This window comes from Gossypium hirsutum, chromosome D02 (assembly GCF_007990345.1).
Source record: "Gossypium hirsutum isolate 1008001.06 chromosome D02, Gossypium_hirsutum_v2.1, whole genome shotgun sequence".
Taxonomy (NCBI): Eukaryota; Viridiplantae; Streptophyta; class Magnoliopsida; order Malvales; family Malvaceae; genus Gossypium; species Gossypium hirsutum.
In genome coordinates this window covers 15,934,562-15,948,900 of record NC_053438.1, presented here as the reverse complement: position 1 = coordinate 15,948,900, position 14,339 = coordinate 15,934,562, and positions in this window count along the sequence as shown.

Sequence of the window (14,339 nt, the reverse complement as noted above, 5' to 3'; positions counted from 1 at the left end):
ATTGGCATGTGGTCATCAAATAAATTCTAAGAAATGCAAATTTTGCACCGCACATACTGGCAAGCTTAATGAAGGATTTCTCATATGGTCGACAAGTATTTCAAGTCTCCCCTGCTAAAGTTGCTGATAAGATTCGTTTAGATATAAAGTCTTTATCTTCAACTTAAAATTTTACTTTTTTTAGTTTGTAATTGATTCCGTTATTTTTTTACCAATTTTTTTAATATGAAATAATATTTATCTAATAAATATAAATAATTTAATATAAAATTAAAATTTTATTTATTATTATAAAAAATCATTTAATATTTATGTAATAGTTCGTTTAACAAACCTTAAAAAGAATTCATTTAACAATTTTTTATGTAATGACAAAATGGGATTTTGAATTATAATAAAAACAAAGAGAAGATTTACATTTTAGTTTTCGTTGAGAGATTTAAATTTTAGTTGGAAATAAATGGTTACAGATTATCCTCTCGTCTTTAGCGCCCCCCACCACCCCCCCCCCAAAAAAAAGAGTTACAAAAATGTTGACATGATAATGCACCTCTATTAATGCTATATTCTATACGCTAACAGCTCCCAAGTCCCAACAACTTTGCCTCCTATTTTGGATACTAAAAAAAAAGAAAAGGCTCCATTTATTTTTTTTAAAAAAATTTAATTAGGTTCCATTTGGTTTAAAAAATAGAAGTAATTGTTCTTTTCTTTTTTTAAAATGGAAAAAAAAATTCAAAGAACTATGCTTGATTTGAAAATTGATTTTTGGAAATGGAAAAAATGTGAAAATTAGAAAAATAATATAACAAATATTTTTATTAAAAATGCTTTGTAAAATTGAAAAGTTGAAAATAAAAACTTTAAAATAAATTGACTCTTATTTAAACCCATATAAATGCAAAAATATATTTTTGAATTTTTTTAATATTGAAAATATTTTGTTAAATGTAAGACTTATTCGAGGTAAATTTGAAGAAAATTTCGTTTTTGTTATGAATATCTTATTAAGTGGATGTCCATCATGATCAAGATAAAGTTTTGATGTACTTTAAATTCTAATAGTTATTAGAATTAGATATCTACTTCTTTTATACTTCTTATGCCTATAAATAGAGACTCTGATGAAGCATTGTGGTCATCCCTTTGATTAATAAAGTACATTTTCTATTGATTTCATATTTTCTTTGTTCTTTATTCTCTCTATCTTTCTTTATTTTATAACACGTTATCAGCACGATGATTCTCTATTTTTTCAAAATCTTTCGAAGTCATCCCACAAATCAAATTCCTTTTGACCTTAAACTTTCTCCCTTACAACTTCATCTTCAGGATGTTGAAAGATTCAATCTCATAATGGATTGTGGTTCTTATTCCTGATTTTTGATTTATAATTGTACAAGCATGGGCAAGAATAGATTTGTCAAGGTGATGACAATGATGTTAAAGATCTTCGGGTATATTTTACTATATTTTATTTATTATATCATGTTTATTATAATTGGAGACTAATCATGACAACATGAATAGATAGATTCTAATTTAAAATCTACGCATGTTTGCGACGGTGATTATGAAATAAAGAATCTATTGGGACATTTATAAGTTCGTCCCAGTAAAACTATTGCATTCCTCGAAGTGAATGTAAATATAAAGAAAATAAAAGATATACTCATGGACCACTAAAAGTGGGAATATAGTAATAAATGGGAGTTCTCAAGATAACTTTTCAAAGGGTAAAGATAACTTATGTTATCCATGTGATATGAAAGATTAGTGGCGACATATGTCGCGTATGCCTAAATATTTTGTTTATGTTAATATTATTTGAGGAATGATATAAAAATGTAGTAATGAATTCTATCATTATAGATAGAAAATATTTATCTTATTTGGTATTGAAACAAACAAATATTATTCCAATATCTGATAATACAAAATTAGTTGAAAGCTTCAGAAGAGCTAATATATCACTATCTAAAAAGTACAAAATTTGTGATGGTTAATGCATTACTTTTAAAAGTTATTTGTAATGGATCCCATATTGAGATTGTGAATGAGGAAAACATTATATTCCATATGAATAAAACAGGGGATTGAGTTATTAATTTATATTTATTTTATAATCTTTGTGATATTCTTTTATCATCATCCTCCCTAAGGGGTTGAAAGCAAAATATTAGACTGTGAAAGATCTACTTAAAATTTGGAATAATTTAAAGAAAAATGTGAGTAGTAGAATATGATAATTCTATCTAAAGCTCGTTATCGTTGGATGCACATGAAGTTGTAAGTTGTTAAAACTGTGAGTATAACTTTACAATATTCAAAATAAGTTCTCAATTAAAATTACGTGGTAAAATATTACTGATGAGAACTTGCAAGAGAGAAAACTTATGTATAAAAAGTCATTGGTTATGTACCTGTTGTACACTTGGAAAATAAGATCCACTCTCAAAGTTTTCTATTAATGGATTTTTTGGGCATTTGAAGATTTTGGCATATTTGGAAATTATATTTATTGACTTGGTGACATTATAGACTTCACATTGATTTAGACATTTTCAGTAGTCAATGTCACAATAGTACTTATATGTGGATACAAATTAAAAGGAATGATAATAAAATTATCAATTTGTTTACAATTTAGTACAATTGAAACACATGTTAAAGTAAACTAGTAGTTTACTAATACAAATGCGATTACTACTTGACGTGACCAGTTAGACCATCCTGGATTGTATATGATGCGAAAATTAATTGAGAATTCATATGGACATCTATTAAAAAACCAGAAGATTCTTTAATTTAAAGAATTTTCATTTGTTGCTTGTTCTCAATAAAAATTGGTTTTTAGAAACTCACTAGCTAAAGTTGAGATTTAATGTCTTACATTTCTGAAATGAATATGGGCCCATTCATCCACCATGTGGATGATTTTGATATTATATGATTTTGGTAGATGCATCTACAAATAATCACATGCGTTATCAACTTGCAACCTGTCGTTTGCGAGATTGCTTGTTTAAATGATTAATTTCAGATGGTGCAACTAAAACAATTCATCTTGCTAATGTTGGTGAGTTTACATCCCAATTTTTCAATGATTATTGCATGTCAATTGGGATAAAAGTTGAACATCCTGTTGCTCATGTTCACAGACAAAATGATTTAGCTGAATTGTTTATCAAATGCTTCCAACTAATAGCTAACTCATTACTTATGAGAACAAAACTTTCTATTTCAGCATGAAATTGTATTAATTTACATGTTGTACGCATCAAGCCAATAAATTATAAATACTTACCATTACAATTGTTTTTTGGTCAAGAGCCAAATATTTCCCATCTTACAATTTTTGGATGTGCGATATATGTTCCAACTACTCCACCACAACGCAGAAAGATGGGTCATAATAAGAGATTGAGAATGTATATTTATATGAGTCTCTTTATAATATTTTTGAGCTATTAATTTGATATTTAGTTATGATATGAGTTGTCAGTTTTCTCAATATTAGAGGGAGAGAATGAAAAGCTAGATTAATAAAGTATTTGAAATGAATTATCAATGTCTAAGATCCTCGTACAAAGCAATGTGAACCAGAAGTTCAACAGATAATTCATTTTACAAATCAACTGCCAGATTCATTAAATCTCACATACTAGTTGAAAATGCTCCAATACGAATTGATGTGCTAATAGGGCAAACTGTTAATGTAAAAGAAAGTAATCCATGCAGGAAACGTGGAAGATCGGTTAGTTCCAAAGATAAAAATCCTCGTAAAAAAAAGGGAGCAAATATTCAAGATGGTCATATAGTGGAGGCGGGGGTTCCTAAAGAAATCCATAACATAACTAATTATAAAACTCAAGAAGAGATTCAGGTACCTAAAAGTGAAAATGGAAATGATGAAAATAAAGAGATCTCAATAAGTTATGTCAATACAAGAAAAATATGGAACAAAAACAAAATGTGGTTGTCGACAACAATTTTACTTATAATGTTGCTATTGAAATAACAAAAGAAAATGAGGATCTTGAGCCTAAATCTATTAAGGAATGTAAAAAATAGAAAAGATTGGCCAAAATAGAAAGATGCAATTCAAGAAGAATTGAATTCACTTTGTAAACGTGAAGTTTTTGGACTTGTAGTCTAAACACCTAAAGGTGTACAGTTGGTAGGATATAAAAGGGTATTTGTGCGAAAATAAAATGCAATTGATGAAGTCGTAAGATATAAAGCTCGACTTGTAGCACAAGGATTTTCACAAAGGCCCAACATTATTATGAAGTGACATATTCTCCTATGGTGGATGTAATCACATTTAGATATATTATTAGTCTGACAGTACGTGAAAAACTTGACATGCATCTAATGGATGTTGTTACATTCTATTTATATGGTACACTTGATAGTAAATATATGAAAATCCCTGAAGGATTTAAAATCCTAGAAGAATATAGAGTTTTTTGAGAAAATTGGTCGATCAGATTAAAGAAAAGTTTATATAGATTAAAACAATCTAGACGTGTGTGGTACAATTGTCTTAGTGAATACTTGTTAAAAGAAGGTTACAAAAATGATCTAATTTGTCCACGTGTCTTTATAAAAAGGTTTGGATCAAATTTTGTGATAATTGTTGCTTATGTTGATGATCTAAATATTATTGGAACTTCTGAAGAGCTTCAAAATACAATAAATTGTTTAAGGAAAGAATTTTAAATGAAAGATCTTGGAAAAACAAAGTTTTATATTGGCTTACGAATCGAGCATTTAAAAGATGAAATTCATGTTCATTAATCAACTTATTTGGAAAAGATATTATAAAAATTTTACATGGATAAAGCAACCAATTAAGTACTCTGATGGTTGTACGATCGTTAGATGTGAATAAAGATCAATTTTGTCCTTGCGAGAATGATGAAGAGTTTCTTGGTCCTGAAGTACCATATCTAAGTGCCATAGGGGCATTGATGTATCTTAGAAATAACACAAGACCAGATATAGCTCTTCTCCTACATGAAGACATTTGAATGAAATTAAACATATATTTAGATATTTCAGAGGGATTATTGATATGAGGTTATTTTATTCAAATGATTCAAAATCCCTATTAGTTGGCTATGCTGATGTTGGATACTTATCAGATCCACATAAAGGTAGATCTCGAACAGGATATTTATTTACATGTGAGGGTACTACCATATCATGGCGTTCGACAAAGTAAACATTAATTGTTACTTCTTCAAATCATGCAGAAATAATTGTAATGCATGAGGCAAGTCGAGAGTGTGTTTGGCTAAGGTTATTAACCCAACATATCTATAAGATATGTAATTTTCCTTTATAAGAAAAGATGCCAACTATTTTATATGAAGATAATGCAACATGTATAGCTCAATTGAAGGGTGGTTACATCAAAGGTGATAGAACGAAACATATTTTGCCAAAATTATTCTTCACCCATGATTTTGAGAAAAGAGGTGATATAAATGTTCAACAAATTTGTTTTAGTGATCATTTAGCATATCCTTTTACTAAGGCATTGCCAACTTCAACATTTAAAAGACTATTACACAAGATTAGAATGCATCAACTCAAAGATGTAATGTAATGTTGCTATTAGGGGGAGTCTAAAACAAGTTGTACTCTTTTCTTTTAACCAAGGTTTTGTCCCATTGGGTTTTCCTGGTAAAGGTTTTTAATGGGACAACTTGTAATAGAAGATTGTGTACTCTTTTTCCTTCATTAGATTTTTATCCCACAGGATTTTTCCTAATAAAGTTTTAACTAGGCACATTATCTACCAATGGACATTCAAGGGGAAGTGTTATGAATATCTTATTAAGTGGATGTCCATCATGATCAAGATAAAATTTTGATGTACTTTAAATTCTAATAGTTATTAGAATTAGATCTCTACTTCTTTTATACTTCTTATGCCTATAAATAGAGATTCTGATGAAGCATTGTGATCATCCCTTTGATTAATAAAGTACATTTTCTATTGCTTTCATATTTTCTTTGTTCTTTATTCTTTCCATCTTTCTTTATTTTATAACAGTTTTAAAAATATAATTAGAGATTTAAGCTGATTTTGAAGAGAGAAATAGAAAACGCGTTTTGCAGGAAGTGTTTTCTACTAACGTGTCTGAAAACGCATTCTACAAAATACGTTTTCATTAATAACTTAATATATTAGTTTCTTTGGTTAGATGTTTAAATGTCAGTGCATTTATCCTTGAGCCCCAAGTTTAATTTCTCTCACATTTTTAATTTTTATTTCATATTGTTTTAAACTTTTTTAATTAATAATTAATAAATATATTGTTTTCAAGTTTTTTAATTATTCTTTTTAATTAATAACTCTTTTATTTATATAAATAAAATAATAAATATGTAATTCTATAATAACAATATATATTATATATAATTATGTTAAAAATATTTTTAATTAATAACTAAAAATATTGTTCTGCACACTTAATTAACATGTTAGTTCCTCCTTAGGCCTAAATTGGCATAACAGGTCATAAAACAACACTAAAAACTCCATTTATTAAACTTAAATTCAAAATTAATTAATTCTAAAAATGAAATAAAAATATAGAAAACTACTTGAATAGAAGCTCTAAGTGATGAAGAGAGCCTAATTTGTCACAACGAATAACATTAATGGTATATATAAAATATATTTTTATTATTTAATTACATATTTATTATTTTATTTATATAAATAAAATAATTTTTAATTAAAAAGCTGAATTAAAAACTTAAAAACAATATTTATTAATTATTAAATAATTTTTTTTAAAAAATTTGAAACATGAAATAAAAAAAAAGTGAGTAAGAGAGAAATCAAACCCAAGGCTTAAAGACAAAACCACTAAAATTTAACCATTTAACCAAAAACAATAATGTGTCAAGTTATTAAAGAAAATGTTTTTTATAGAACACGTTTTCAGACAAGTCAACAGAAAATACTTCCTGTAGGACGTATTTTTTTGTTTCTCTCTTCAAAATCGACTTACTTCCTTAAATATCGAAAAAATCGACCAATTTTCTCCATTATCTTCTAAAATTGGCATATATCGCTAATTTACCCAATTTCTCATATAAATGTAGAGATTAGGTTTTAAGTTTCAGGGTTGTTTTTATTTTATTTCTCATTTTTTATTATAAGAAAATAGATAACAAACAAGCTTTAATTATTGAAAAAAAATGGAAATTATTTTTTATAAAGGAAAATAAAAAATAAAAATATTTCTAGGAGTTAAATGTAGCTTCGTTGGTCCAAAAATAAATGTTAAATTATATTTGATAATATTAAACACAATATGTACTAATTAAACCATAACATAAAGAATAATAAAATATCAAACATTTCGGATGCTATAAAAACATGATGAAATTTGAAAATACCATAGTAGGTGATACTCACAACATGAAGGATTGAACCTATAACTAAATATCTTAAATCTCCTAACTTAATTACTCCTCCGTTTTAAGATTTTTTTTAAATTATAGTGTAATATGCTTAGTTTTTTAAAAAGTAACTATAAAATTATTAAAACACATAAAAACCATTATAATAATTTTTTTTCAATTAGATTGATATCCGATTAATTGACCAAACTAATAATCTAATATAGGCTATATGGGTATATGAAATAACATTTCCTACCTAATTCTAGGTAAATTTCTTTAACAAGGGGGTGGAAAAAGCCCTACAGCTGACCAAAAATTAACATTTATTTATTTATTCTTAGATGGAGTGTAAGGAAAATAAAAACTAGAGCGGTCACTCTAATTATAGTTTGGGAAAGAAACTCTATTATAATTAACCTCACTAAGCCTCTTTAATTCACCCACCTTATCGTTTTTTATTTTGTAATAAAGAGAAGTTATAGACTATAAACCATAGCTATATGCCTACAAAGTTCCTAAATCATTTTGTTAAAAGTCATTGGATAGTCGAGATGGAGGGGAGTTGAACTATTGCAACTCAAAACCATGCCCATATGTCACGAGCCGTAGATCAAAGTCCATGACCGTTATGCACAGAACGTCCTATGGGGTTCAACTTATTAAATGGGGCTCATTTGACTCATTTGAACTGACCCGATTCTTGGAACATATGAAGAAACCCATCTACTTGAAGCCTTGGTGGCCAAGTGAAACACTCTAGTAAAACTAGAGTTACCAGGGTAATTAATGTAAATCCTAAGGGATAAAGATGTACAGAGTTTAAATATCTTAGGACTTTCATATTGTAGATAAACACTAATATTAACTGTTGGTGTAATTCAATTTGTATCATTGAATTTGGGGTAGCTTAACTATAAATAGAGGTCCTCCACCCTCAATTGTAATCACTCAGTTGTAAACCTTCAAAATAATAGAATGCTTTTGAGAGCATTTACTCAAACACTTGGTGTACATTGTTTTTCTATGGCATTTCTATTTGTCGTGACTTCATTCTCTTCTGAGTTTGCTTCTATTTTGCTTTGGTGCCTTAGAGAATTTCTATAAGAATTCTCATTTTTTAAGAGTAAGGCTAACTTAGACGGGTTTGAGCCCAAGAAATTTCCTAAGGTTGCGGGGTTTGCTAGACTAAAGTTCTATCCTCGTGAGACATCCAATAGCTTTTCCATCCCATATGTTAGTTGATTTCTCTTTCGAAAACATGCTCAAATAAAACTTCTTTTAATCCTTCACATAGGGACTTTATCTCTTGCACCACCTGTATACTACATTGACCTTCATGGATCATTGTAATCAACCTTATCACCTTACTACTGTCGTATTCCACAATCACTCGACGTAGTCCCGATTCCCAAGTGACCTTCAGCCCATCCAAAAGTCTATAAAGCTCCACCTTAAGTTCATTAGAAATTCATAAGAAACGAGAATAGCCCAACACTCAATTCCCACAATGATCCTGCACAACTCCTCCATTAGTTGTACTTCCTCCTCGTACAGACCCATTCTAGTTTAACTTTACCCAGCCCTCCTTTAGTGGTTACCATACACGATTAGCCAAGGATTGCGACCTTCGCATTCCACTCGTAGCCTCCACTATACGTACATACTTCACGCTTGTCATGGCTTGTGTAACTATTTATTTACTATTGAATTTCCATGTTCCAAGTACCAACAAGTTCTAATGCTTCCATATTGACCAACACACTAAACCAAACACTGTAACCTAATTCAAATTAGAAATTGTAACATTAAAAGTATTGGCGAGATTCACTTAAAGCTAAGCTTGCAATGGGAGAGAAAAAAATAAATGTCACTTGTACAGAGGTAATCAATTATTCCACAATAGAGAAACACTTGAGCAGTCCTAGAGTAACTGAATTAGGCTCTCATTATCAGCTCCACACACAAAACAACCCACATACTTCGTCAAGCCCTTTCAAACCCTTTTAAAATTATTCATAAGATATTCGTACTCCACCAGCCAAAGAAAATGATGCACTCGTTGCATACTTGGAAATTACCAAATAAGAGACCAAAGACGATTAGGTTGATACCTTGAATTTTGACAAAGGAAGCATACGCATTTGAAATGTAAAACTAACTATATTTAGTGTTCCTCTATACATAAACATCCTCCCTGCATCCCTTGCAGGAGGTCGGGTGGTCGTAATACGAAGTAAGATGTCATTGCTAAGTAATGATGCAAACTCTCACCACCTCCTTTGACCTTCACCATCAACCATTTTAGAAACCAAACCAATCAGGTCCAACAAAACTTGCTCCAAGTAGTAAATTTTAAGTGACTAAAGGCTCGAGACCCAAGCATCAAGCCAAAAACAAACCCGTCTTCCAAAACCAATTGACCAACAGACAAAATCAAGTGAATGATTCCAAACTTTAGCAATAGATTTCCAAAGAAAAGAGCTATTCGGCCTTGCAATTGAACTTGTCCCGCCTTTCTCCACTCGGTATTTAGTTAGCATAACTTGCACCTATAAGGCATTGGAGTTTATCAAAATTTTATATCCTAGTTTTAGTAGGAAAGCTTTATTTTGATCATTTAGGTGCCATATTCCTAGTCTTCCCCAGACAATCGATTGGCATAGAACATTCCAATTCACCAAAACGATCTTCTGATTCCCCCTTGTAGCACCCCAGATGAAATTACGGACTAATTTTTCAATCTCAACACAAACACTAACAATAGTTAACGTAGTTTGTGTTAAATAAGTGAGGCAGGTTTAGAAAACCATAAGTACTTCTTTTGCCAATATGACTCGCTCGACCATAGATAAAAGCCTCACATCCCATCCATTTAAATGACTACTACTTTAACAAGAACAAATTGAAACATATTCTTTGTAACTCACTCGTGAAACAATGTAACTCCTCAATAATGACCCAAATCAGTCACACGCAGAAATTGGAGTTGTTGACTAATGGAATCTGCCAACTCATCATTAACATTCTTTGGAAAATAATTTTGAGTCTTACCATGTTATGGCTCGATTTTTAATGTTACTAGAAAATACGATTTCAAAACCCCATTTTTGTAAATTGAGTCCGTAAATATAAAATAGAAATATTTACAAAGTTAATACAAAAATATGATAAAGAATGGTCAAGTAATTTCATCGATAAAATAGTTAATTAAATCTTAGGGACTAAATTGTAAAAGTCTAATTGTTATTGAGTTTTAATTAAAAAAACACTTGAGGACCTAGATAATAATTAATCAAAGGGCCAAAGTGGTTATTAAACCATTTTTAATTAAGAGTTAATGGATGACGATGACATTTTCCACTAAATTATATTAGTAATTAAATTATGCTAATAAACCGTGAGTAAATTAATTAAACTAGATTAATTAATGATTAATTAAGGTATAAATAAGTGAGTTAATGGAAAATCCCACCATCTTCTTCAATCTTCCTACCGTCCACCATATTTAAAAACCAAAAGAAAACTTCAAAGTTCTTATATTATTTGGGCAAGCTAAAATTCAAGGTAATCAAGCCTTTTTTTGATGTAATTTTTATAGATTTATGGTCATAAGAGATTGATTTAGCTAGCCCATATATCAATTTGTTCAATTTTAAAATTTTAGCAAGTTTTTATTGTAGATAAATTGATGAATTAGGCTTGGAATTGATAGATATTGAGCTTAGATTATGAAAAGGACTAAATTGTAAAGTTAATTAAAGTTTTTTATTAGTTTTGTAAAATTAGGGACCAAATTGATAAATATAAAATTTTTCATGAATTTATGCTAGAAATAGAAAGTATAAGGTCCCTAATGAAAGTATGTGAAATCATATTTCAATCTAAAGCTAGAAATCGAAAGTTATGTTTATCCCGAGTTCCAGGACTAAATTGAATAAAATAAAAAATATGTGTGAAACTGGAAAAGGGGACTAATCGAATCATGCATCTCATGCCATTTTGTTGTGAGCCATTGAATGGCTATTGTGTGTTATTATATAATGTTGATTGGCATAAATATATATTTGTTAAGAGCCGAGATTGGATAAAAGTGGAGCTTTTAGAGGAAAAGAGAGAATTGTGGAATAGTCCTTAAAGAATCTGCTCGTTTGTGTTCGGAAAGGTAAGTTCTTATAGAACTTACTACTATTCCTTGTTTAATAGGTTTGGTTTTTGTTATTTTCCTCTTCTTTTTATTATCTAAGTTTGAACATAATTGAAATGTTGATAAAGATTGACATTCAAGGCTAGTAAATGTGATTGAATTGAAATGAAACGGGATAAGTGATTGATATGTGATAGTATAGGGTATGGATATGCAAATATGAATGATTACATGGTATGACTATGGAAATATGAATGGTTGATGCCCATGTGAACTTAGTAAAAGGTTAGGATACAATTGGCATGCCAATAGGGTTAATGCGTGCTTTTGTATGAGATAGTTGATGATATGGAGATTATGACACGTTATTTTGGGATCCAGCATCTATTGTGGATTATTGAGTATTCTTTTTCTCTATGGAGACCTTGGTGTGGTGGAGGGATGTTATTGACAATGTTTAAACGTTTGATGCGTACGGGCTTTGCACTTCGGTGCCTTGGTGTGGTGTATTTTAGTGCATACGAGCTATTTTGGTGTGGTGTAGTTCACCCACATATCTGAGTCCATTTTACTAGGGTTCTATTGGGCAAAATATTGAAAGTGGATCTTGAAATTGGAAAAGGGAAAAAAATCAAATTTGATGTGTTACAATGATATGTGACTCAAATTGAAATGGTATGAACTTGTACATTGATGATAGTATATGAAATTGTAATGATCTTATGTGGTTTGGTATAATTTGGTGATGTTTGGATAAGTTATAATTAGTAAATCTTATATGTATCTTTGCCAATTATGCTTATTTTGTTGTGACTATGTGATATGTTCTAGCCAAATTTGTGCCTAATATTTGGTAGTAACAATCTCGCCTAGGAGCAAGGTAAGTGTTGTAATTTCCATTTAAACTTACTAAGCATTGAATGCTTACCTATGGTTGTTTTCCTCAATTGTAGATCTCTAGCTTGCAGAACTCTCAAATTCAGATCATTGTGGATGTAACACCCCTCCCCCGACACTGACCATCGAGTTTGAGTTATGGGATGCTATAGCTGTTATCGGAGCAACTACCAACAAAAATATTATAAACATTTCAAAATTTTAGTCATTACATGATCAATAAAATATCTAGAAACTCAATTGAACATACAAAAACTTAATTGTTAATCTATACATGAAATAGGGCCAAATTGAAAATTTTCAAAAATTTAAAATTTCAAAATAAGTACCGATACCCCATGAAACGTACTGATAGCAAATTTAGTTTCAAAGTTTGGAAAGTTCACCCTTAAATTAACATGTATTGATACTGGAATTATGGTATAGATACTCTTCTTATAAGTATTGATTCCAAATTCTACTATCGATACCGTTCGGTGATTTTGTTTCTTTTGTAAAAATTGATCAAAGGCCAAGTGTATCAATACCCTTGTAAGGTATCGGTACACTGATGTAGAGTATCATTACTTTAGTCTGGTATCAATATCGTTTTGAAATTTGATGTTCAAAAAATTAATTGAAAAATACTATGTACCAATACCTTCACTCGAGGTATCGATACTTCAATTCCAAATATGTCAAAATCTTCCATTTTGACCCCTTTTCATGCCAAAATAGGAATAAACTAAAATGGTGCTTAAAATACCCTACAAACCTGCACAAAACCAAATCAAAACTTACCAAATACCACAAATCAATACTTTCTCAATCAACTAAACATTAATATGAACTAAAAACTAAGCTTAATTATATGTGAACAACTACAGTGCACCACTTGCTCCAACGCCACAATTTTATAAGTTCAGAAGAACTTAGTGAGAACTGCACATAACGTGTGTATATCTGCATAAATGTTGAGAAATTAAAGTATCTTACTGAGAATTTAACTCCTTGGATTTCATAGGAAAAATTTGCCAACTTAGTTGGTAAGACCAGTGCCTTAATTACTCCGAGTCATTCATTGGCAGACAAGATCCTTGATACTCATATTTATTGCTCTGGACTGGCATTATTTAGCGTTTTTCAATGACCATCGTAAATGCACGTCCCGAAAAAAACACGATCTCTTCTCAATATTCTCTTCTCCTTGAGAAAAATTATGTTTATGTTGTAACCTTCATAGCACCCACTCTTTCAATCCATATTTTAAAGGGTTTCATTGGACCTATGACTCCTATCTGGGGTAGATTAACTGGATCATTATCACTTTTCATAGTCCTGATGGACTTTCGCCCTTCACTAGCCTTGGCGAACTTTATTAGTCATTTAGCCTTAAGCTGAAACTTTCTTCTCAGAAGACTTTGATAGGTTTTCCCAAACTTGTGACTACTTCATGGTTCGCCTACCTTTGAAGTTAGTGTACGGTTTAGTCTAATTCTGCATCCAATCAATCAGCGTGGGATCCACACCTTCTTCAGCAGACTCGGATCGAACATAATTTGTATACCACCTTATCTAAAGAGTCACTTCATCTTTTCACACTTTTTAGTTTGAGACATTTCTGTGGCAACTCTTATCATCGCCTTTGGCGGATTCTATATTGGTATACTGATTTGTGGACTTTCCCAGTGTAATCCAATGTTTACTACCCTGACAGACTACCCCATGTTTAGTGTCATGACATACAATGCTGGTTGCCATATCTGAGCTATGGTCTTACAAGTTAGACCTCTTTAAAGGTATCGCCCCATAGGACCTTACCATCGCCGCAGTGTCGCCCCATAGATACTACTGATCACCATTGTAATGTTGCTCTATGTAACCTAAT